This window comes from Podarcis liolepis (genome assembly GCF_965112155.1).
Source record: "Podarcis liolepis genome assembly, chromosome: 1".
NCBI lineage: Eukaryota > Metazoa > Chordata > Lepidosauria > Squamata > Lacertidae > Podarcis > Podarcis liolepis.
The window spans coordinates 109,541,287-109,563,301 of record NC_139554.1 but is presented as its reverse complement, the minus strand read 5'-3'; the positions used below and the strand labels follow the sequence as shown (position 1 = coordinate 109,563,301).

Below are 22,015 nucleotides of genomic sequence, written 5' to 3'. Positions count from 1 at the left end.
CCCTATAGTTACTGGAGGAATATGCTGTTCTGATGGCCCGTAAAACATTACACATGTAGCAATTTCCTTTTGGCAAAGTCATGCTGATTGTTAATAAACAGCAGTCATCTGCATAGCTCTTCCCCTTTCTTCTGTATTAGGTCTAAGGAGAAGAGAATGTACTAAAAAGATAATAATTGTAAGCCCACCAAAAAAACACTTCCTTCGAAAATTACTGGAAGAGCATTTGCTCCAGTTGACTAGAGAGGGATCTGCTGCTGTATATTAAACAAAAATAACGTCCATTTTTAATCCGTGCTCCTGTCTTCCAGGCTGCTAGCTGTGGCGAGCCACAGCGGTGATCAAATTATAGCTCCACCACCCATCCCCAGTCTGTCCCCCTTACCCTTTTCTGAAGGCCTTCTCAGCTATTGTTTTTAGAAGGTAACAGGTGAAAGGAGCTCGAAGGGGGGGAGCATTTAAGCAGTGTGGGAATGTGATTTTCATTAAGAGCCACTCTACATTATCTGCTCTAACTTGAGCACTGGGTCATAGTTTTGTTTTTAAACTGCATATTCATGCAAAGTAGAGATTGTCGTTAAATGCTGGCTATGTGTGTGTGTGTGAGAGAGAGAGAGAGAGAGCAAATGGGAGAGAGAGAGGAATGCAAAACAGGTAGAGCAGAACTCTGCCCAAACTCTTGCTTCCTTTGACTTACTCTGTGAAACTAATATATGCTGCTTGATCCAGGAGTACAGAGAAATGCATACGCAGCCATCTCTAGCACCTCAGAAATGTCTCCATTCACAAACAAGTACCCAGCAGTCTCTTCTGTTGGCATTTTCCCTATTCCCTTGCCAGGCTAAGAGAATCATTTATAATTGAAAGGATGCCTTAAAAGCATCACCATGAATATCTTCGCTCTTGGTGTACGCAGGGATGAAGAAAATAAGTTGTGAACATCCTCTGGCTTATTAATAATCTCTCTGTAGAGAATCAACCACCCATCTCCCCCAAGTTTACCTCATAAAAATTGCACCATTCCTGTGTGGGCAAGCTTTACGCTGCTTGGAAACTTTGATTTGGCAGCACACAAACTTCTGCGAACAGGATGTTTTCCTCTAGAAAATGGGAAGTGTTCAGCCTGCAATTCTGTATTGATTGAAATGCTGCCTTGCTATCAATTCCCACATGGACATACTGTGGTAACCTTTGAGCATCTTGGTGCGGCGAAGGGTTAGTACAGGCAATAATGTACAGCTCTCAGGCCGAACACACTGTGTCCTGAATTCAGCCTCTTGTTACAATCTTGGGATTCCTCCACTTTCATTGATGTGTGGGCAGACAGAGGCATCCAACAAAATAGTTCCATATGTGCAAAGATTTCCACCTGCACAACAGAACTCCCCCTCCTCTTCCCATGTGCCCCCTCCAAACCCTCCCCAAATCTGGTCCAGATGGTTGAGGGAACCACAGAACAGACAGGAGGAGCACAGAAAGAGGCGAGGGAGAAGTTTCATTGCACAACCAAGTATCCTTGAGCTAATGGAACAACTTTGTTTGATAGCACCCAGAGTGTTTGAAAGGTTCAGCAATTAGCAAATATGGAATTGCTGCAATATTCAGAGGCAAATATTGCTGGTTTTTATATTTTTGAAAGGGAAACAGCCATGATGTCCTAGTAACATTTGGTGAACCTGAAAGCTCTTTTGCATACATCATGATCTAATTTAATTAGTGCTGGGAAAAAGCCCATTGAGCAAAATATACCTTTCTTCTTACTACACATGTATAGGATTGCACTGATAGTTTGGATAAGACTTCATGTGCGCCATCTTAAGACTGCAAGAATGGACAGTAGTCTGGGCCTTTTCCTTCATACCCAGTTTTCTCATTCTCTCCTCCACCGCTTTTTAAAAAGTTTTATTATATATTTGTTTAATGTCCAGCTGGATGAAGAATTGTGGGCTCAAAAGCTTGTTCACTACACTCTGTCCTTGTCGTAGGTCCTAAGGAAAGTATTATACCACTGTTGTTGTTTTTTATTCCCCCCTCCCCACTCCATAGACACACAATGGACTAACACAGCTATCTGTATTTTTTTGCATTGATTATGATTACCACCATATCTTCTCATGACTTTCTGGGACTATATTATGACATTAAATATATGAGCCCCTCCAAGTGAGAGTCCCAGATTTACAGAAGCTGTCCTGGTTTCTGACTTGATCCTGGAACATCCCACATTTCCTTAGGACGTCCATATTTTCATCAGATAAATGCTGGCAGGTATGGTTACCTGAGCCAAGGTGATAAGTAACTATATAATCTTTAGAAGACAACTGCAGTCCAGTATAGGGAAGGTTTTTTTTAAAAAAAATTAGGTTTATGTATATGTTGGAAGCTGCCCAGAGTGGCTAGGGGAAACCTTTTAGATGGGTGGGGTATAAATAAAATTATTATGGAATAGGATGTCCCTATTTTTATCAGAGAAATGTTGAAAAGTACGAAGTAACAGGAGGATTTTGTACATTTCAACAAATTTATAAAGTGCTTATAAGTGATTAGACCATGATTATTTCTCTTGCCAACAACACACAGTCCTTCCTGTTTCATCTGCAGGTGTTGTCCGAATTCTTTCTCCCAAGCAAATGGATCTTTCACTTCCTTCATGGAAGCTGCGCAGTCAGCATTCCAACCACTTTCTGGAAATGGCCAGGAAATAGGAGTGGAATCACTGAAGTACAGTGCCCCCAGTCCCCACATTCCTGGGGTGCTCTGGAAAGATACCAAGGATCAAAAGCTACTGAAAGATTGAGCGGAAACAAGTAGGGTCACACTCTCCCCATCTTTCTCCTGATAAATGTCACCAACAAGGGTGACAAAGGCAGTTTCAGTGTTATGACCAGGTCTGAGGCCTGACTGGAAGGGACCCAAGTAATCAGCTTCCTCCAAGCATGTCCACTACCACCTTCTCAAGCATTTTGCCCCCAAAGGGGATATTTGACAATTGGCATTAGTGGTTTAGCACTTCTGGATCCAAGGAGACCTTAAGGAAGGGGGCACACCACCGTCTCCTTCTCCAGGAAAGCATTCATCACACCCTGGACCCACCCTGTCAACCTCCTACAGCTAGTTCTAAGAAGCCAAGATGGGCAAAGGTGGTTGTCCAAATCTCTTCAAACAGCTTGTCCACATCCTCAGACTGCAATAACCATGACACTTTAAAACCACAAAAAAAATTAAGTGTAGTATTTTGGAGAGGTTAGAAGAAAAGAAAACTGCTAATCAGCAGAGCACCTTAGCCCATGTGAAAGTTGCTGGAACAAGCCTAGATTATTCCATTAGTTTAGGAATGGGGTGAGTGGGAAGGTTCTTATAACACTCTATCAGGAGGTTAATTTAATTCCTATGTTGTAGATGTTCACAACGGTCTGTCGCTTTTGTTCTAAATTTCAAAATGCATTTAATCTGATGCGTCTGACATCATGTAATTTAATTTTAAAGAACTCCTCCTGAGATATATACCGGCATCTGGTCATTTCCCAGTAGCTCAACAGGCATTTACTGTTAAGGGCATTGTAGTTGCTAAAAGAACTATTTTAGAACACTTGGAATCTGCTTCCTCTCCAATCAATATGCAGTATGCACAATTAGCAATTTCATTTACGAATGGAATAAAGGCATACAAAGGGAGAAGGAAACTTGAGACTTTTTTTGGACGTGGGCCTTCCCGCCCAAATTATGCTGCCCAAATCAATGGGCTATTGGATTTCAAAAAAAAAAAGAGGCTTGGATGCTTATTTTAGCTATGCTTTAATACATTTCTTTTCACATACTGAAATTACCTAGAAATAATAAAAATAAAAGAACCTGGCCTCATTTCACATGCCATTGCAGAACACATATAAGTGAAATAATGGGGGAAACCCTTTGGAAGAATACATCAGTGTGCAACATAAAAAAAACAACAACCCCACGAACTCCAACTAATAAAGGCGTTTGAAGGGTGCTATGATTCATCTATAATATGTAAATTGTGATTATGTTTTTTTCCGGCATTTGTTTTCTATGCCTCATAATTGCACACACATATTAAATAATGTTGCCATGCCGTTCTCAGCTTAATGAGGGGTATTTATTATTATAAATGGAACCAATGAAAATTGGATGTGTTGGATGCAAAGCAAGGATTAGAATGGATTTTGCCTCCCATCAAGTCAGTCTCTCAGCCTTATAATAACTACATCTGAATTACTCAGCTATAACTTCCAGAAAGATATGATGTCATAATCAATATAGACCGATCCATAACGAGGGCTTTGCTAGTGCAACAGGGGTACTCTCCTGCCTTAATAATTTCCTGCCTTAAGTGCTCTCATCGCAGCTTCCTTTTCTTTCCCCCCTTCATAAATTAAGCCTAGAGAAGTAACAGAATCTGACAGAAGAACTGCTGGGAAAGGGTTTATAGAGGTGGGTGCACTCAAATTGCACATAAAGTGGGACATACTGAAATATTCAACCTCATGGGTAACCCAACCTATAAGGTATGTGAGAGCCTAGAAGTGTACAGTTTAATTCAAAGGGAAGGAGAGGGGGAGCGAGAGAGCGAGACAGAGGAGTAAAAAGCAGAGAGCGTGTGTCTTATTTCTTGCCATTGAAATGTCACTGCTCCCTTTCTGACAGCCGTGCGGTTCTCAAAATCTGCCTGACTCACTCTGAAATTATTTCCCAGTGCCACAATGTTTTTTTAAGCATAGAAATCACCTTTTTTAAAAGTTGATGAATGCAAACCTGACATTCTGCACAAATGTCCCTGCAAGGACACCTGAGACTACTTGCCAGGCTATCATGTTTATCAGCTGAGACCTAACCATTTGAGGGAGGTGGGGGCACATTTGTGAGAAGCTTGTCAATTCTTGGGGCAGAGCTGACAACTGACATCTTAGAGGGTACCTGATTTTTGTTTTCTGACAGAGAAACAGCTTTTGTCCTTTTAAGAACCCCAAGGAAGTTAGAAGGTGCAAAGTGCAGTTTCTGATGTCACATCGTGATGGCGGGTGGTGGAGATGGGAAGGCCCTTGCTCTTGCTAAATGCTTACCCAGGCATAGGCAAACTTTGGTCCTCCAGATGTTTTGGAACTACAATTCCCACCATCCCTAGCCAACAGGACCAGTGTTCAGGGATGATGGGAGTTGTAGTCCCAAAACATCTGGAGGACTGAGTTTGCCTATGCCTGCGCTTACCTGTTTCAGATAACTTAAAAGAGACAGAAACTATGTTAGACTGTGGCCACATCTTTGAGGTTCATGAGAGCTTCACTGCCAACATCCATCCCATGAGAACAAACCAAACTCCCTCATTATATCTGCAGATGAGACCCATTTGCAATGGTCTTTGCATGGCAATGCAACAGTTGTTTCAAATGGCAGGGCTTTATGGCTGCTTTTCCTTTCTGAACAGGCTGCCCTTGACAAGGATGTTCAAGGAAAGATAAGGATTAGGAAGGAGTTGATTGGTTTTTGCCCTCACAAAAATTACCTTTCCTGTTCAGGGAAATCTATATTCTCCCTCTTCATGATGGCAGATAAACCTGAGAGCAGCTAAGGTTACCTCTTGCCCCTGCCCTCCTTTATTCTTCCCATTTTCCCTTTTCTTTTAATTATATAGTCTTTGCCCTAGTCAACGAGCAGTTTTAAATGTGCAATCTTTCTAAGTGTGATAAATGCACAAGTGAACAAATGCATGCGGATTATTCTGTCTGGAAGAGGTACAGCTGACCTGTACTTAAAACAACTTTGGGAGCCAACTTCAAGAGCAAAGTTCTTGTGTTCCATATATACTGCTGCAACTAAATTCTCCATTACCTAAACAGGTTTTATTTAAGGGAGGGGGCTCATGGATGATATACGCTACAACAATGAACTGCGGTTACCTAAACCAGGCATATGCAAACTCGGCCCTACAGATGTTTTGAGACTACAATTCTCATCATCCCTGACCACTGGTCCTGTTAGCTAGGGATGATGGGAGTTGTAGTCCCAAAACATCTGGAGGGCCGAGTTTGCCTATGCCTGACCTAAACTAATGAGAGTAATCACATGCACATTTGTGTTGCATACCTCCCAACATTCCTCAGATGAAAATAGGGACATTTCTCACTCCCCACAACTGACCCTCCTCGGCCCCCCATTTTTGGCCCATCCGCTGCCACAGAGCGTTTCCGCAACTGCAACACAAATCGAACACAGCACACACACCCTCCACTGTCCAGGGGAAAACCCCTTAATCCTGATTTTATTTTACTTCATTCTTTGGTAGATTTACTGAACGAAAAGCAATAAATAAGTTTCAGAAAGGGGCAGGATTAGATGTGGGGGCACAAAGCGCTTTTTAAAGAAATCAAGACTCCTTGCACTTCACTCCACTCCCCCCACCCAAGGTGGCCTCTGCCTGCCCCTCAGAGCCAGTGTGTCACACTGGGTTGTGCCTTGATGGTAGCAGCCTCTCCTTCTCTCCACCCATTCTCTGCTACAAGCGGCCCAAAGGTGGAGGCCAACAGTGGCGGACATGGAAAGGCCATGGGATGTTCCCTCACAGCTGTTATTGCCACTGCTGGCCCTGCTCGAGAAAAGCAGTGGTTCATCCTTCTCCCCGAGTTCGGTGGCAGCAGTACTGGCAGGGAAATTAGGGACATTCCAGGATCAAATCAGGAGCCAGGATGGCTTTTGGTAATTCCAGGACCGTCCCTGGAAAATAGGGACACTTGGAGGGTATGTTGCTGTGTTTTGATAGCAGTTTGTATCATATAAGGTGTGCTCTGCTTCACCTCTTTAAAGCCAGAGCAAAAAACATGTGCCGGGAATATCACTTAAGTAATTATCTTTGCAGCACTTATAAGGCATGAAAGAATGGGAATTAAACTCCCCTGGCAGATTAAAAATAGAAGGCTGCTTTGAACCTCTGAACCTCCTATAACACAATCAAACTTACTGCCAAAAATCCTCCGAAAGGTGCCACATGAGCAAGTGAAGATTAAAACTACAAAACTGTTTGTATGGAAAGCAAAACACGTACCTATCGGGCTTTGCGCCAATTCCGTTCCCTGCCAGAAGTTGAATGTTTCCATTATTGCAGCACAGTGAAAGGCAATATTTATTTGTGTCTGAAAACTTTACCCCACCCCACTAAACATAAAGATTTCTTTTTGATGGTGGCCAAATCGCAACATTTGCTCATGTGGTTGTGAGATTAGAAAACTCAGCCTTGGACACAGTGGCCTTAGTCTGCCATCTGTCCATGGAAGTTGGTGGGAAATAACACTGAGCAAATGAATCTTGGCAGGGAGTGCATATTCTCTCACCAAGTTTTCACCTTCACCTCCATAATTTAATTATGTACATAATGCATAGCGATAAGGGAAGAAATGAGCTCACGGTTAAAGGTGAACCTCCCTAATTTGCACCTTCCAAAAAAATAAAAATACAAAAATACAAAAACCAAAACACTACCATCCTTTGAAACTCATGAATTTTGCATGGCACTTCTCCAGTCGAATAATGTTACACAAATGCACATGCTGGGGCAAAGTGTGCATAAAAATGCATATGTTAGCAACCATAGCATAACAAAAATGCATTATATTAAGGAAATTGCTTTGCAAAAATGTGTATAACAGGGGAAAATGCATAGAAGCACGGGTACATTAACTCCAAAATCCTGGCTGGATCTAGACACACCAAAAAAGCATTGTAAACCTCAAAGTGGGAAGTCATGTTGGTGGAAGACGGACCTCCATAGCGTCATCTGGTGTCGCAGTGTTGCTACGCATATAAAACGCTTTTTCTTTGCTAATGTAGCTGAGTTTCACAATTAATTTTCATGAGGACATAAAGAAAAAGAGGAAACTGATCAGAAACATCAGTTTTTAAAGAGTGGGAAAACGGGGAACTGAAAGAAGCAGAAATTGACAGATTTGCCCATCCCTGATAATACAAAGCATATGTTTATGCATTTATACATACAATCATAGAGCTGGAAGAGACCCTGAGGATCATCTAGTCCAGGCATAGGCAAACTCGGCCCTCCAGATGTTTAGGGACTACAACTCCCATCATCCTTAGCTAACAGGACCAGTTGTCAGGGATGATGGGAATTGTAGTCTCAAAACATCTGGAGGGCCGAGTTTGCCTATTCCTGATCTAGTCCAAACCCCTGCAATGCAGGAATATGCAGCTGTCCCATCAAACCTGCATATATACATACATATACACATGCAACCAGGGAGGAACAAGAGGCAAGGGAAGTCAACAGAAAAGCCTGCTTCATGTCCTAATCCCACAAGGATTGGAAGGGGCAGAGTAGGCAGGGCACTCAGTTCCGGCACCTCTAAGGTGGGCGCCATTGCCATTCAATGAGGATGGTGCTCAAGGTGAGTTCCGGCACCTCTTTTTGTAGAAAATAGCACTGAGAGTAGGCCTTCTGTGGGATCTGGAAGCCTGATTGTGCATGCTTCCAGGTCAACTAGAAATCTATGCATGCTGGTTTCCTCAGCTTAGAAAGCCATGCTCAATACGTGGGCACTGGGAGACAGGGAGCTGCACAATGCTGGGGACTGGCTGGTGCCATAGTCCAGTGCTTCCCTTTCCAGTGCCAGATGCTCCTTCCCATAATAAACACATGACAGGAACTAGAGAGAGTGTTATGTACTGAGTTGAATAGGATCCAAAATGTAGCAGTCTGATTGGTCCGCAGGAGCCACCCAATCCGCTCCAGGTGGAAATGAATCTGCAACCTGATTGGCCTACAGGAGAATCCCGGAATTAGCCAATCACATGGGGCCCATTGTGTAAATAATGTATATAAAGCAGAGAGTTTGGGGAAACTTCCATTCCTCGCTACTATGAGCTGAACAAAGAGCATGAAATCCACACGCGACTCTGAGTATATTTCAGAGAGGAGAGACAATGTAGAGGGAGTAACGTAAAAAGCATTCTGCATGTGAGCAAACTTAAGGAATGGTGTAGGATAGGTGACCTTTGTGTAAGTTATTGTGTGTTTGGTGGGAGGACTGTTTCTATCAGTTTATTCATGTGAGAGGGACCTGTGTGTACCTGTAGCCCCTATCCAGGACCAGGCCTTAGTCTTTCTTATTTTGTTCTCTCTTGTACACTCCCAGGTTTGCTTGTGTATCCTCAAAAAGTGTCATGGGGCATAAGTATCATGTAGCAGGCAAACAAAAATACAAAATTCCCTGATGATTAAATTCAGGCGCCTTCTTCATCATCAGTTAAGCTTCCCTTCAAGCACAACCTTTCTATTTAAAACTAGGATCCCCGTGAGGTCCCACACATTTAAATATGCAACCAACAATTTTTAGAGCACAACTCACAGGCAGACAGAATGTGAGGAAGGCTCTCAGTATGGTGGCATTTGATGCGCAACTAGCACAGCAATCTCCCAAAATAAACCGTTTTAGGATCAGTTTTATGACAGGTCAGATTATCGGCTCAAACCAAACGTTTGTCTTTTTAAAAATCCTTTCAAGTAAAATTGACACAGCTCAATTTGGGACAGACAAGGCAATTACAACTTTCTTGGACAAATCCAGTAAGCCGAGGGAGATATTTCAAAGACGCTCTGTGGAAAATGATACGCATCCAAGGTGGGGGAGGGGTGGATGTGAGAGAAGGACTCATATAACATGGATGCTGAACAGCTTATAGCACATACCCAGGGTGAAAAAATAAATCACTTCTTTTATTTTCAGCTTTCATTATTCATAAGGTCATATTCCTTTCCCCGTTAACACAACTATTTTTAAAACTTGTGGAAAACAAAACAAAGAATGGATATGGGGCGATCTGTCCCATCTGCCTGGATGAGTAGGGAACTAAATGAATACCATAGGGCACCTGGTGTTTCCATACCGTATTCAACGCTAACATTTCTAATTTCCCCCAATTATATATCAGGTTGGCATGACCCCAGATGACCCTAAAGCCACAGTATCTTGTAAACTTTAGCAACTTTAGCTCTTTGGACAGAGATAGCCTGTCACACTCTGGTAACAACTAGCCTACCTAGACATGTCTTTTAAAATTTATTTTGTACAATTTTAAAACCATTGGTTTCATTTATATATTTTTGTTTTTATTGAAATCTTTCATGGATATTTTATAGCATTTTACACAAACTACTTAGAGACTTTTAAATGAAATGACATTTTGCTAAATCAATCATTCAGTCTACAAGTGGGCCAAAGGTTTGCAAAAACAAACTTTTCCAATGTGTGTGAGCATGACTGTATGCGTGTGCAAAAGATTTCGAACCTCTGAATTCGGAGGCAATTTCAAGGGTGGGGAGTAAATTTTTCAGATAGCTAGTGTATGTTGACTACAGTCGTGAGCAAAGGCAGCTCCCCCAATAAGACAACTGGGAAGATGAAGATGATGAATATCTAAACCACTTCTGTACTTCACTCAGTTACAGTTATGGTTACAGCTACGGTTGTTGCTTTCCTCCTTTGATTGATTTGTGCACCTTGTTGACTTTTTGCAGTTGTATTTTTGAAAATTAATAAACATATGGTAAAACTAATGCACACACCTGGAATAATGTCACTGCAAGTGGCATCCAAAGTACATTTTTCAGCCACTGTTTTTTTAATGAGGAAAAGGAGATAGCCGCCATCTTTGCTTTTATCACATGTATCTAGAGTATTCAAGGTATTACCGAAAGTGCATAAAAGCCCTTAAAACACCCTAGGAGCCAGTTACCTGAAGGATCTCCTTGTCTCTTATACACTGGGCAGATTGCTGTGATCACCTGGAGAAGTCCTCTGTCTCACACTTATTTTATGCTCTCTTGTTTTCCATGCAAGCCAAGGCTCTCAGCAAACTGGCCCCAGCAATTTGGAACACTCTTCCTATTAAATTCCAGCAGGCGCTGCTAATTCTGATATTTCATCACCTACTGAAAAACATTTTTGTTTCTCCAAGCATTTTTAGGGAATTAATTTGATTCAGTGCTAGTCATTTGTTCTGTGTTTTATAGCTTTATGGTGTTTTAATGATTTTATCGTACACTGCCTTTTTTTTTTTTAATGCTTTGCTGGCCTTTAAATATCCCCCACACCACCACCCCAACTGAAGACCTGTCTTCCCAATTCACCACCACCAAATGGCATAGTAAAATTGGGAATGAGTACTTTGTTGCGGCCTTAAACTAACATCCCTGTTAGAGTGCTGCAGAGTGTTGTATGCAAGGCTGCCTTTGAAGAATATCTGGAAACTTCAATTAGGTCAAAATACAGCCAGTTTTGGGGATAATAATGCAATATGTGTAAGGTTGGTGCGGTTTCTCTACTTAGGTTTTGAAAACCTTTGTTTGTGACATTTATTTATGTCTTGAATATGGTTTTATGTTTTTTGTGGTATTTACTATTTTTTTTAATAACAAGAAATACGAAATACAAATGCAGTCACTAGACAATTGACTTCAACAGTCTGGAAAGAAAATATATTGGTGTTTTAAAACCAACTAACTGGCTCCTGGTCTTTTTTATAGCACAATTCAAATCATAACAATTAGAGCTCTCTACAGATTGGCATTTGAATATCTAAAGCACTGACTTCTTGTCACATGAATTGGCCCATGTCAAGAGACATGGAGACATCATGGGGAGAGTGGTCAGATGAGCAGCAGGTGTGGGAGGAGATTGGGGAGTTGGAGGAGCCTGATGCAGAGGAAAGCCCTAGAGGAATGCTGGGAGGGCCCTTATGGCTTGGGAAGCAGAGAATTGGATTTGGGGACAGGGCTAAGCAGAAGAGTGACCCACCTCTGGGCCATCAGATACCATTAGCATAACATAAGTGTGGTGGCCTTGGTGTTTGCCCGTGGCTTTCAGGGAGGAGGCATCTAAGGGTAGATCTGGATTCAAGTTGTCCCATTGCCTCCATCTCTACCTCCAAGGATGCAGAGATGACTGCACCAGCAGGAACAGACAGTGCAAACTTTTTGTACTCATAAGGATGCCCACTTGCTTGCCTGGTGCTGAGACTAGGGGGCATGTCAAGTGTTGAAACAACTAATAATAATAATAATAATAATAATAATAATAATAATAATAATAATAATACAGTCATACCTCATGTTACGTTTGCTTCAAGTTGCGCATTTTCAAGTTGTGTCCTGCTGCGACCCGGAAGTACCAGAAAGGGTTACTTCCGGGTTTCGCTACTCACGCATGTGCAGACACGCAAAATGACATCACACACATGCGCAGAAGCGGCAAATTGCGACCATGCATGCAAAGATGCAGGTTGCGTTCTTTTCAGGTTGCAAACGGGCCTCCGGAATGGATCCCATTCGCAACCAGAGGTACCACTGTAATAATAAATTTTTATTTGTACCCCGCCCTCCCTAGCAAGAGCTGGGCTCAGAGTGGCTAACATCATATAAATAATACAATATGCATAGAAACAAGCAATCAATCGATTAAAATGCATCCTAAAATTAATTCAAATAAATTAAAATTAAAGTTAAAACTGAACTGATGACAATCCGCAGGTTAAAATTGAAAGTGGTTAATACTCACCAGGACCAACTGTTTCCACTGATATTATAAGGACCTGTGAGTGGTACGTTTACACCTAGCCATATATTGTAGAGCTCTGCCATGCCTTAAGAATGTGTATCCAAGCCTTTGTTGGGACAGTGTACTGATTTTTGCAACAGAGCCTTTCATCACAAACTGATAGTTTGCAGAGGGCTTTAAAAATTAGTCAGAGAGCTGGATACAGGCCCAGAACCACACATTGCCCACCCCTGATGTATGGGTTGAGATTATCATGGCTGCAACCCTTTGACCCTGCAGTTATTGTGCATTCTCACAGCTCACTGCAGAAAAGCCATGGCAGCTTTCCCAATTCACAGGTCCCCCCACCCCCATTAAGTACTAAAGCAAGGTTTGTATCTAATGTAGCACCGAGTAACCATCCTACCAGTGTAAGGATTTGTGTTTGTGCAGCAGGACGTCTGCTGTCCTCCGCTTGCACATGCCCCATCTGCTCTGGAAGGTTAGGGGAACACCTAGAACAGATTCAGATGTTATGTACTGAAGTTCTCACCCTGGGCCAGCAGGGGGATACTGTAGATAGTTATGCAAATAAGGGTTTGAAAGTGACGTTCAGTGATTGGATAGTTTTAGAAAATTGTTACAGTTACGTTGTACTGGAGCTCTATTATAAGCAGGCTGATTGAACCCTTCAGTTCAGTTCAGTTCTGTTCTGGCCTCTGAATAAACAAGAGCTGTTTGAAGAATCGCTGTGTCGTCTGATATGTTCACCCACAACTTAACAAAAAGTGTAAATCCTTGGAGTTTCTCAACACTACACTGGAAACTGTTTTCCTGTTTGTCCCTTTCCTGGATCTATTCAAAATAGTCAGGAACTACTTGTTCGTCTAATTTTAGCATCCTCCAAAGTACACATACCTTTTCATCCCTGGCTAATTTGACATTAAGTGTTTAAGTGATAAGGAGGGAAGAAAACAACATAACTTGTTTGAATGTCAGACATCGAATGATGCCAAGGCACTGCTTGATTAAACCGAAAGCTGCAGATAGACTCACAGCCCAAAATAATCTGCCCCAGGATGAACTTGAATCTGTATCTTCAGTGCAATCCTGAGGCAGCAGTCTTGAAGTTGATTAGGACCTCTGCTGGCCTTAGAAGTTCAGAAGTAAAGATGAACCTCAGATATAACATGGATGGTCAACAATGCTAAATTTTGGGGAGCTGGAGATGGTGGCGACAAAGAGATAAGCGCCTACTAGACAATGTGGGAACATAACTTGAAAGATATTGGGAGAGTAAGAAGAACCTAAATGAGAGGCATGTGAAAGAACTATTAGAAAAAGAAGGGGGGAACTTAATGTTAGAAGCTTGTGGTAGGTGTGGCCTGCACATATTCATTCATGTGTACATAGTCTCTCTCTCTCTCTCTCTCTCTCTCTCTCTCTCTCTCTCTCTCTCACACACACACACACACACACACACACAGACATCCTCCCTCACACACACTTAAAAATGGGAAGAGTGCAATCCACACTCTCACATACCCTCCAACATTTCTCCAATGAAAATAGGGACATCTGTAATTATTATTCCATAGCAATAATAATAATATTTATACCCCGCCCATCTGACTGGGTTGCCCCAGTCACTCTGGGCAGCTTCCAGCATACATAAAAAACATAATAAAACATTAAGCATTTAAAAAAACTTTCCTATACAGGGCTGCTTACTTAGCTCCTTGGCTCGCGGGTCACATAACTCTATACCCTCCAACATTTCTCCGATGAAAATAAGGACATTCTAAGGAAAAGCAGGACATTCCAGGATCAAATCAGAAACCAGGATGGCTTCTGTAAATCCAGGGCTGTCCCTGGAAAATAAGGACACCTTGAGGGTCTGCTCTCAAAAGCTCTCCTTGCTGAAACAGAGAAGACTGGACCACTCCCTACTCCAGCAGGGAGAGAAAGAACTTTGAAAGTGCTGGTAGTGCTAGTGCAAGGAATTATCTCCACTGCTGATACTTTGCCTTCCTTTTTATTTCCATCATCCTGGTTTGAAAAATTCAATTTCAGGCCAGAATATCAGTGCAAAATATCAATAAGTAGAAAACTTGTTAGATCAGTTGTCTTGAGCTATGCTTATGGTGAAAAAAAAGGACTAATTGCACAGTTGCACAGCCATTTTTCTGCAGTCATTGCACGTTGACTGTGCCATTTTGGGCTGAGCTGGCTGTGTGTGAGAGCATACTAACACCATATGCTGAAGTCAGCGTAGATATGATTTTGGAATGAAAAACAGATAATTCTTTTGGGAAGTTGTGTTGAATGCTAGGTTCAACAAGCAATAACTTCAGGTTTAATTAAACTTTGAAGTCCAAGTGGAATGCTCTTGGGGGTAAGGGAGGTAGGGAAAAGCAACCCAATGCCTATTAATACCACAAACATTTCAGTCAGAATCCCTAGATCTTCACCACAGTGCTAATTGTAATGCACTAAGCTGTTGGTTTATATTAGCGATAGAGGGACATGCCTCTTTATTTTCAGCATGTCTATTTTTATAAGGATTGCAGCTTGGTAATGGTCCTTAAATACATGCTGGAGTAATGGGGTAGGCTGCATGAGGATTGCTTCTGAATACCTTGTGAACTTATTAGTCAACATGGCACAATTAGGGGCGGTGATCTCACTGAAGGAACAAGTCATATGTAATCTAATACCCTATCGTATTAGCTCACCATTGAAATAAATAATTAGGAGGCAAAAGAACCAAAAACAAAGCCCCTACCTAGCATGAAATACTTGGGAGTATTACTAGCCAATCTTTCCAAAGATAAAACAACAAGAGAACATACCAGCGCAATAATTACTGTCGTGACAATGTAACCAGAAACAAATTAACACTAACCATATATGACATTTGAAAAGTTATTGTACTCAGTGCTGTATAAAACTTCTGCTAGTTTCAGTGCTAGTTTCTAAGATCTGTTCAAAACTTTTCAGACATCATACACACTATTCAAAAGCAAGCTAAAAAGATAAACTGTTTAAACTATCTGTATTTCTTATTCTTAATTACTAGTTTTGCTTCTAGGCCCCCTTCTGTGTTCTTGCCTTAAGTTGTTGAATGCATGAAGTGAGGTCCGCTCACACAACGAGACCCCCCCATCTCACCCACCTGCATACCCCCACAACCCTTAAATCTGCTCCGGGCGTTGGGGACACCCCAAGAACAGGCTCAGGGGAGCACAAGGGGGGGCCTCATTTCCCACCACACTGAATTCCTCTTGCATCAAATTCCACCCGGTGATTTTAAACATCCATGGCAATTTTAGTTCTCACTTCAATCCTACATTTGCACAGTGCCATAAATGCTACCTTTAGATGGTGCGCTATCTCTTTACAACAAAACCTTTGTGCCCTCCAGATGTTTTGGACGTCCCCTCCTGTCAGCCCCTGACAGCAAAGGTCAGAGAATTGTGCTTCAAAACATGTGGAATGCATCAGGTTCAGGAAGGCTGTGTTAAATGTTAGGATGTACTTGAGCTGCTATGAAAATGACGATTGCTGTTTTAATTTAAAAATGCTGATGCACTCAGGAATTAGAGAGAGAGATTTTCATGCAGCGGGTGCTATTAACTTCAGTGGGGTTTGTTCAGATCAAACCAAGGTTTATGTCCAACGAAGTGGAATTGGGAGTGCAATCTTGCAGTTTGGGGTTTGCTCTCCAGCTGCAATCATTATGATGAGGTGCTGAAAATGTATCCATGTGGTGTATAGCCAATATATCAGTGTGTGTGATGTTTGCATGCACAAACCTGACCAGTCCACAGCAGCTCAGCTAGAAGTCCACACAAACTAACAAAGCAAAGCCAGTGACTGCCACAGATTGAGAGAGTGGTGTGAGATTAAAAGTATTAGCCATTTTGCTGCTGTTGTTGATTCTAAAATAACATTTAAATGCCACTCATGTGTTCTTGCTCCCTCTCAGCCCTGTATCAATAAATGCCATGCTGTATCTATAATCTCCACATAAAACCCATGTCTTGAGAGGGAAGCAGTTTCTGTTCACCGCTCACACAGGAATGCCTTGCTCCCAACTCACACGAACAGAGAGAATAATGCCCAACCCACTTACCTTTCCTAACGTTCAGAACTCTGTGAGAGAACCGCAGCCTCTTTGTCACTGAAAAATCTTTATAGTCCTCTCCACACAGACTTGGTTTTGCTTGGTTTTCTTTGCAAGACAAAGTTCCCAGTCCCCTGAATACAGAGTCTAGTGGAGACCAGCTCCACTGAAACACGCACCTCTCCCTTCTCTCAAGCGAGTGGATTGAGACAGCTGGTTTTATTTTAGCCCTGCATGCAGAACATGGCACTTGGCACCTATTTTTAGGGGCTGAGGCCTGATGAGCCAGTGCCTGAGTCGACTACTAGCTCTAGGAACCTGTTAGTAAAGGCCATCTTAGAGTGTCCTTTTGTCATATCTCTATGCATGGCATAAGCACTTGTTCAGTCAATCAAAGTTTCACTTACCTAACCCTCTAGTCATTCCTCCTTAAGTGTTTTCTCCCCTATATAAAACAAGAACTCCAATTATCCTACCAAAATAGGAACAACCCCACAATGCTTTGGATTAACATTTCTACCCCTTTCCCCTTAATTTATGCATACCAAGTTATTTTTTGAGGGAATTTTTATTATTATTTTAAACTCCTATTCTACCAAACAATATATATGCTTTGGATTAGCATTTATTTAATGGAGGTTATACAGCAGGTTATTTTGTGAGGGAAATGTTTCCTTTAAACCAAGAAGTCCATATTTTTTAGGAAGTAGCACATTAAACTCTGGGGATGTGCATGAAAAAAAGCACTGGGAGAAGAGGTAGGCAGCCAGGTGAGAGCTGCGGGAGTCTGCCTTTCTTTCTAGGAATGATATGATATGCATGACATAAATGTGATAGTTAAAGAATAACTAAAAATACTTTTTATTCTCTTTTTTCCTCTCTGCTTTCTGTTTTGTATTTTCTTATGAGTTTGAATTTTCATGTTTAATATGTTAAAAATAACTTTCAACAAAATTGATATTATTATTTTAAAATGAAATTGACCCTGACTGGAACAGGGTTTTTTAATTTTTAACCTGAGCCAAAACTCAGTCCCACAACTTGCTCAAAGTGTCAAGTTCAAAGTGAAGTAGCCATGAGTGCATTTTTCCCCCCTGGTCACCTCCGCATCACGACTCTCTATTCCCAAGCCTGTGAGGTTGATAATAGATTCACCAGTGAAACTCTGCTTACTGTGAAATATGAATTGAATTTGGAGGAAGGGTCATCAGTCAAAACATCTGAGGAATGTTGATAGGGTTTTGAGAAAAGGAGTGAAGCTCCTCACAGGAATTCCACACATCCCAAAGCTGTCATCCCAAGTTTTGCCTGTATTATTGGGAGCACCCTGATCAAGTGAGACAATTGTGGAATTTGGAGGGAAGACCATTTGTGTAAGTCTAGCCAAATGTCTGGATCAGGGTGGTGGTGGCAGTTTCGTGCATACATACAAGTGTATTTTCTAAGTTAGAAAATGCAGCTTCTAGACAGGAGCATACATTAGTACATTTCTTTTAAGCATTGAGGATATCATGGAAAGCTTAGAGGCAAACCAGTCAGAAAGTTAGACAAAAAACTTTATTGTCTCTCTCTAGCAAAAACAGAGGTGACACAGGGAATGCCTGACTCCCGCAAATACAACTAAGTCAAGTGCCACCTAGTGAGTTGACTGTATAATTACCCCTAACCACAAAGAGGGCAGCCACACTTTCCAATTCTATTGTGAAGCTAATTTTATACACAAGGAAGAATGAGTACTGAGTATTAAAATGAAACAATGGTGTGGATCCCAGGCCAGTAAATGCTTTCACTATTTTCACACAGGATGGTGACAAAGTATGCCTTTATTTGGATCCCTAAATTATCTATCACCTTTTTGTCATGTATTAGCATGATCAAGGAACATAATCCAGGGCAGGTCTAAACAAATATAGGGTGATGATTATCAGTTCTTGAATTAGCAACCCCCCCCCCATGAATAGAGGGATCCTTTATAAAATTTAGAATTCTTGACTACCTAACTCTGCCTAAAAAGTCCTGTTGCACTGATTGATCTTGTTCTGCACACACAACAATTCCACCCTCAATATTTATTTTATCCCCCCCCCCAAAGAGTTACATACTCTGGTATATTTCCAGATGATATATAATCATCCTATATTCAATTTAAAGTCAAGTTTTCAATAGTTCTGCACTCAACTTGTGAGTCACATCCTTGAATAAGTGAAGGAAGGTTCATTAAGGAGATGAACAGCTAATAGGAATACGAGGCCTCTTACCAAACCTCTCACTACCCACCTTTATTTTTCCTGGCATCTTATTCCATAAACTATGGAACAATAGAATCATAAAATTGTAGAGTTGGAAGGGACCTTAAGGGTCATCTAGTCCAACTCCCTGCAATGCAAGAACCTCAACTCTCAGGCCCCCATCCAACTTGAAACCATACTGTACCCTGATTAGCTCTGCAAATGTGCTAGTAGTTTTACTGCTGCACCACTAGGAATGGCATGGATGTCATGGAGTCAAGATACCATCTGCTTATTTATGTATGACATCTGTCTGCTGCCCCATAACTTAGAGTTCCCTGAGTAGCTTACAATACTTAGAAGAAGAAAGAAATACAAATTGATACATGCAATCATACCAAGGGGTAGAGCTCTCCTTCTCAACCATTATCTTATAGATCATCTTTGTGCTCTACCAGCTCTCTTGGGGAGCTTTTGTACATCCTTGGTTTGTTTTGAAGTGAATGCCTTCATACCCATCTTACTTTTCATTGGAGCTGCTCAGTGGCGTAGCGTGGGGGGTGCAGGGGGGGCCGGCCGCAAGATCTGGGGGTTAGGGTTAGGGGGCGCAAATCCATGGGTTAGGGGGGCAAATTACTTGCCTTGCCCCGGGTGCTGACAACCCACGCTACGCCACTGGAGCTGCTTCCTACCAGCACTGCCTCTCTGTTAATCAATTCATAAACACAGAAGTGGGGACCCTTTCTCAGCTCAAGGGCCACATTGCAGCCTGGATAGCTCAGGCTGCAGGTTCTATCCCTGTATAGGACAGCTGCATATTCCTGTACTGCAGGCGTTTGGACTAGATGATCCTCAGAGTCACTTCCAACTCTACAATTCATTGATTCTACTATTCCTTTCTGAAAGCAACATACCAATGGTGGGTGGGAACAGAGGCAAAAGTGGGCGGAGAATGAAATGTGGATTTTACCTTTGTACAGTAGGCTAGCTTCTCCACACCCCACTCTATCCTCCCTCCATGCATGATCAGAGCTCAAGGCCAGGTAAAAACATTCAAGAAGGTGGCAAAGCCAGTCTGAGTGAGTAGTGTGGCTCAGGAGGGTGTGTGGCCTAAGGACCAGTCAGGGAATCCTGGTTCCCTGTTTGGCCCCCAGATCTGAGGATGTCACACTTTGGGAAGTCTCAGCTGTTTGTCTCTCCCTCCACCCCACTTTTTTGGTAGGAAGCTTAGCAAACTTCAGTTTTGTTCCTCAATTAGTAAGCATGGATTAAAACTGTATGAACGGTAGCTAAGATTCATCAAGTAAGTTAGAGGTATGATCCAGCTGCCATCAAGCATGCAGATTGCTTCTCAGCTTTGCCTCCACTAGATATTTGGTTGAGTCAATTAAAGCAATTAAAGCCTGAAGTAATTAAGGACAGCGATCCATGCTGATTGATCACATGGCGCCTGATGGCAGCGTTTTCACACATTTATGGAAGGAGGCTGCAATTATCCTGTGAGGAACACAGACCCTGTGACCTGAGAGTGGGGGAAAAGTAGCCTTGTTTTCACTGTCTTTCTCTTTTTTACTCAAGTTTTTGTATGTTGACAGATGTACCCAGGATGGTAGAAACAGGCCCAAATGGTGAAAAAGAAAAGAAGGGGGGAAGATGATAAATCTGTTAAAGGTGGGACTTAAATCCCAGAGAGATAAAATAAGACAGAAAATACACAACACACACACACTCTCATACAACTAAAATGTCTGGCAAGAGGGTTTAAAATAATAAATAAGAATTCTAATCTTGTTTACCAATGTGACAAAGACTGATGTGTGTACCGACATCAGCTCTCCAAATGCTTGTCAGATTTAAGGAAATACGTGTTTCTATCTGCCGCTGAAATAAATTCCCTGGAACAAGGGCATAGAATCCAAGTCCTCTAGCACACAATCTGGGATAAATGAGCAATCACTCTGGGCATGACATTGTTATAAAGCCAACAAAAGTGCAAGGTGAACTCCGTCGATGACTATTCACATTTTTCAAATTATGTTAATCCAACAGCAGCTAGCTACTGGTACTTACTGCTGCGGTTTATCAATTACAGTTTCCATGCTCTAAACAAGTATAATTTCAAGGTTGATGGAAGCCACACTCCCACATAACTGAGGGCGTGTGCTTTTTTTCAAAAAGGAAAAGGCTTAACCTTCACTTCCTCTCAACAAGCTAACAACATCCATCTCTACTAGATGAAAACGTTCAGGTTCTATTTCAACTTCGTTTCCCAGACTTCAATACATTATCTTCCTCAGCCATGATTCTGGTTAGCAGCAAACAAGATTAGCCGGGGAGGTGTGCAATTAACAGTTTGCTGACAGTATTTAAATTGCCTAAATTACAGGGCGATCCTATGAACCTTGGTATGCTGGGAAATCGCTATGCCAGGGCTGCCACAGACATAATGTCACAACCCGATAGCAAACCAATATCAAGGTCAACAGCAAAATAGCTGCAGAAACGAAAGCTAATGTGCCAATGCCAACACTCCCTCAAGCGTTCCTGGAAGCTCTGCTTCCAACCCTCAATCATGCCACTGATGTTCTCTAATTGTGCATAGAAAGTACCGGTCGGTGCACGGCAGCTGGACATTCTCATTATGCACACATGGCCTCCGCACAATGCACAAGCAACCACCAGGAATGAGAGGACAGCAATGTCCACCCTCTGCACAAACAGTCATGATGCTCCAGGAATGAGACCTGCATGGAGAATGTCAGAGTACACAGGTTCGAGCCCTACTGTGACAAACATGGCTCCGCACAAGCAGTGTCTCCGACACTGCATAAAGCACATCTGTATTGTAGCCTCTGTGCATGGAAGTCAGCATCATGCAAGAAAGAGGTGAGAGCTACATATGCAAGGAAGGTTGAGAATTGCAGCAGCACTGGGAGCTGCTCAGTGGGAAAGGACAATGCAATGGGAAAATTTAACTCCCACCTAGAGCTGACGCTAGAGAGGGACTCAGGTGGTGCTGTGGGTTAAACTACAGAGCCTAGGGCTTACTGATCAGAAGGTTGGTGGTTCAAATCCCCATGACGGGGTGAGCTCCCATTGTTTGG

The 22,015-nt window shown here is 42.1% G+C and overlaps 1 protein-coding gene across 1 annotated transcript in view; it reads right to left on the bottom strand.

Moving 5' to 3' along the window:
• XIRP2 (xin actin binding repeat containing 2) overlaps nucleotides 1-16,918 on the bottom strand; it is an 80,284-nt gene extending 63,366 nt beyond the window's left edge. The window contains exon 1 of the mRNA XM_083495718.1: nucleotides 16,693-16,918. The gene's annotated coding sequence lies outside the window, so the exon portion shown is untranslated. The remainder of the gene's footprint in view (nucleotides 1-16,692) is intronic.
• Nucleotides 16,919-22,015: the final 5,097 nt, after the last annotated feature.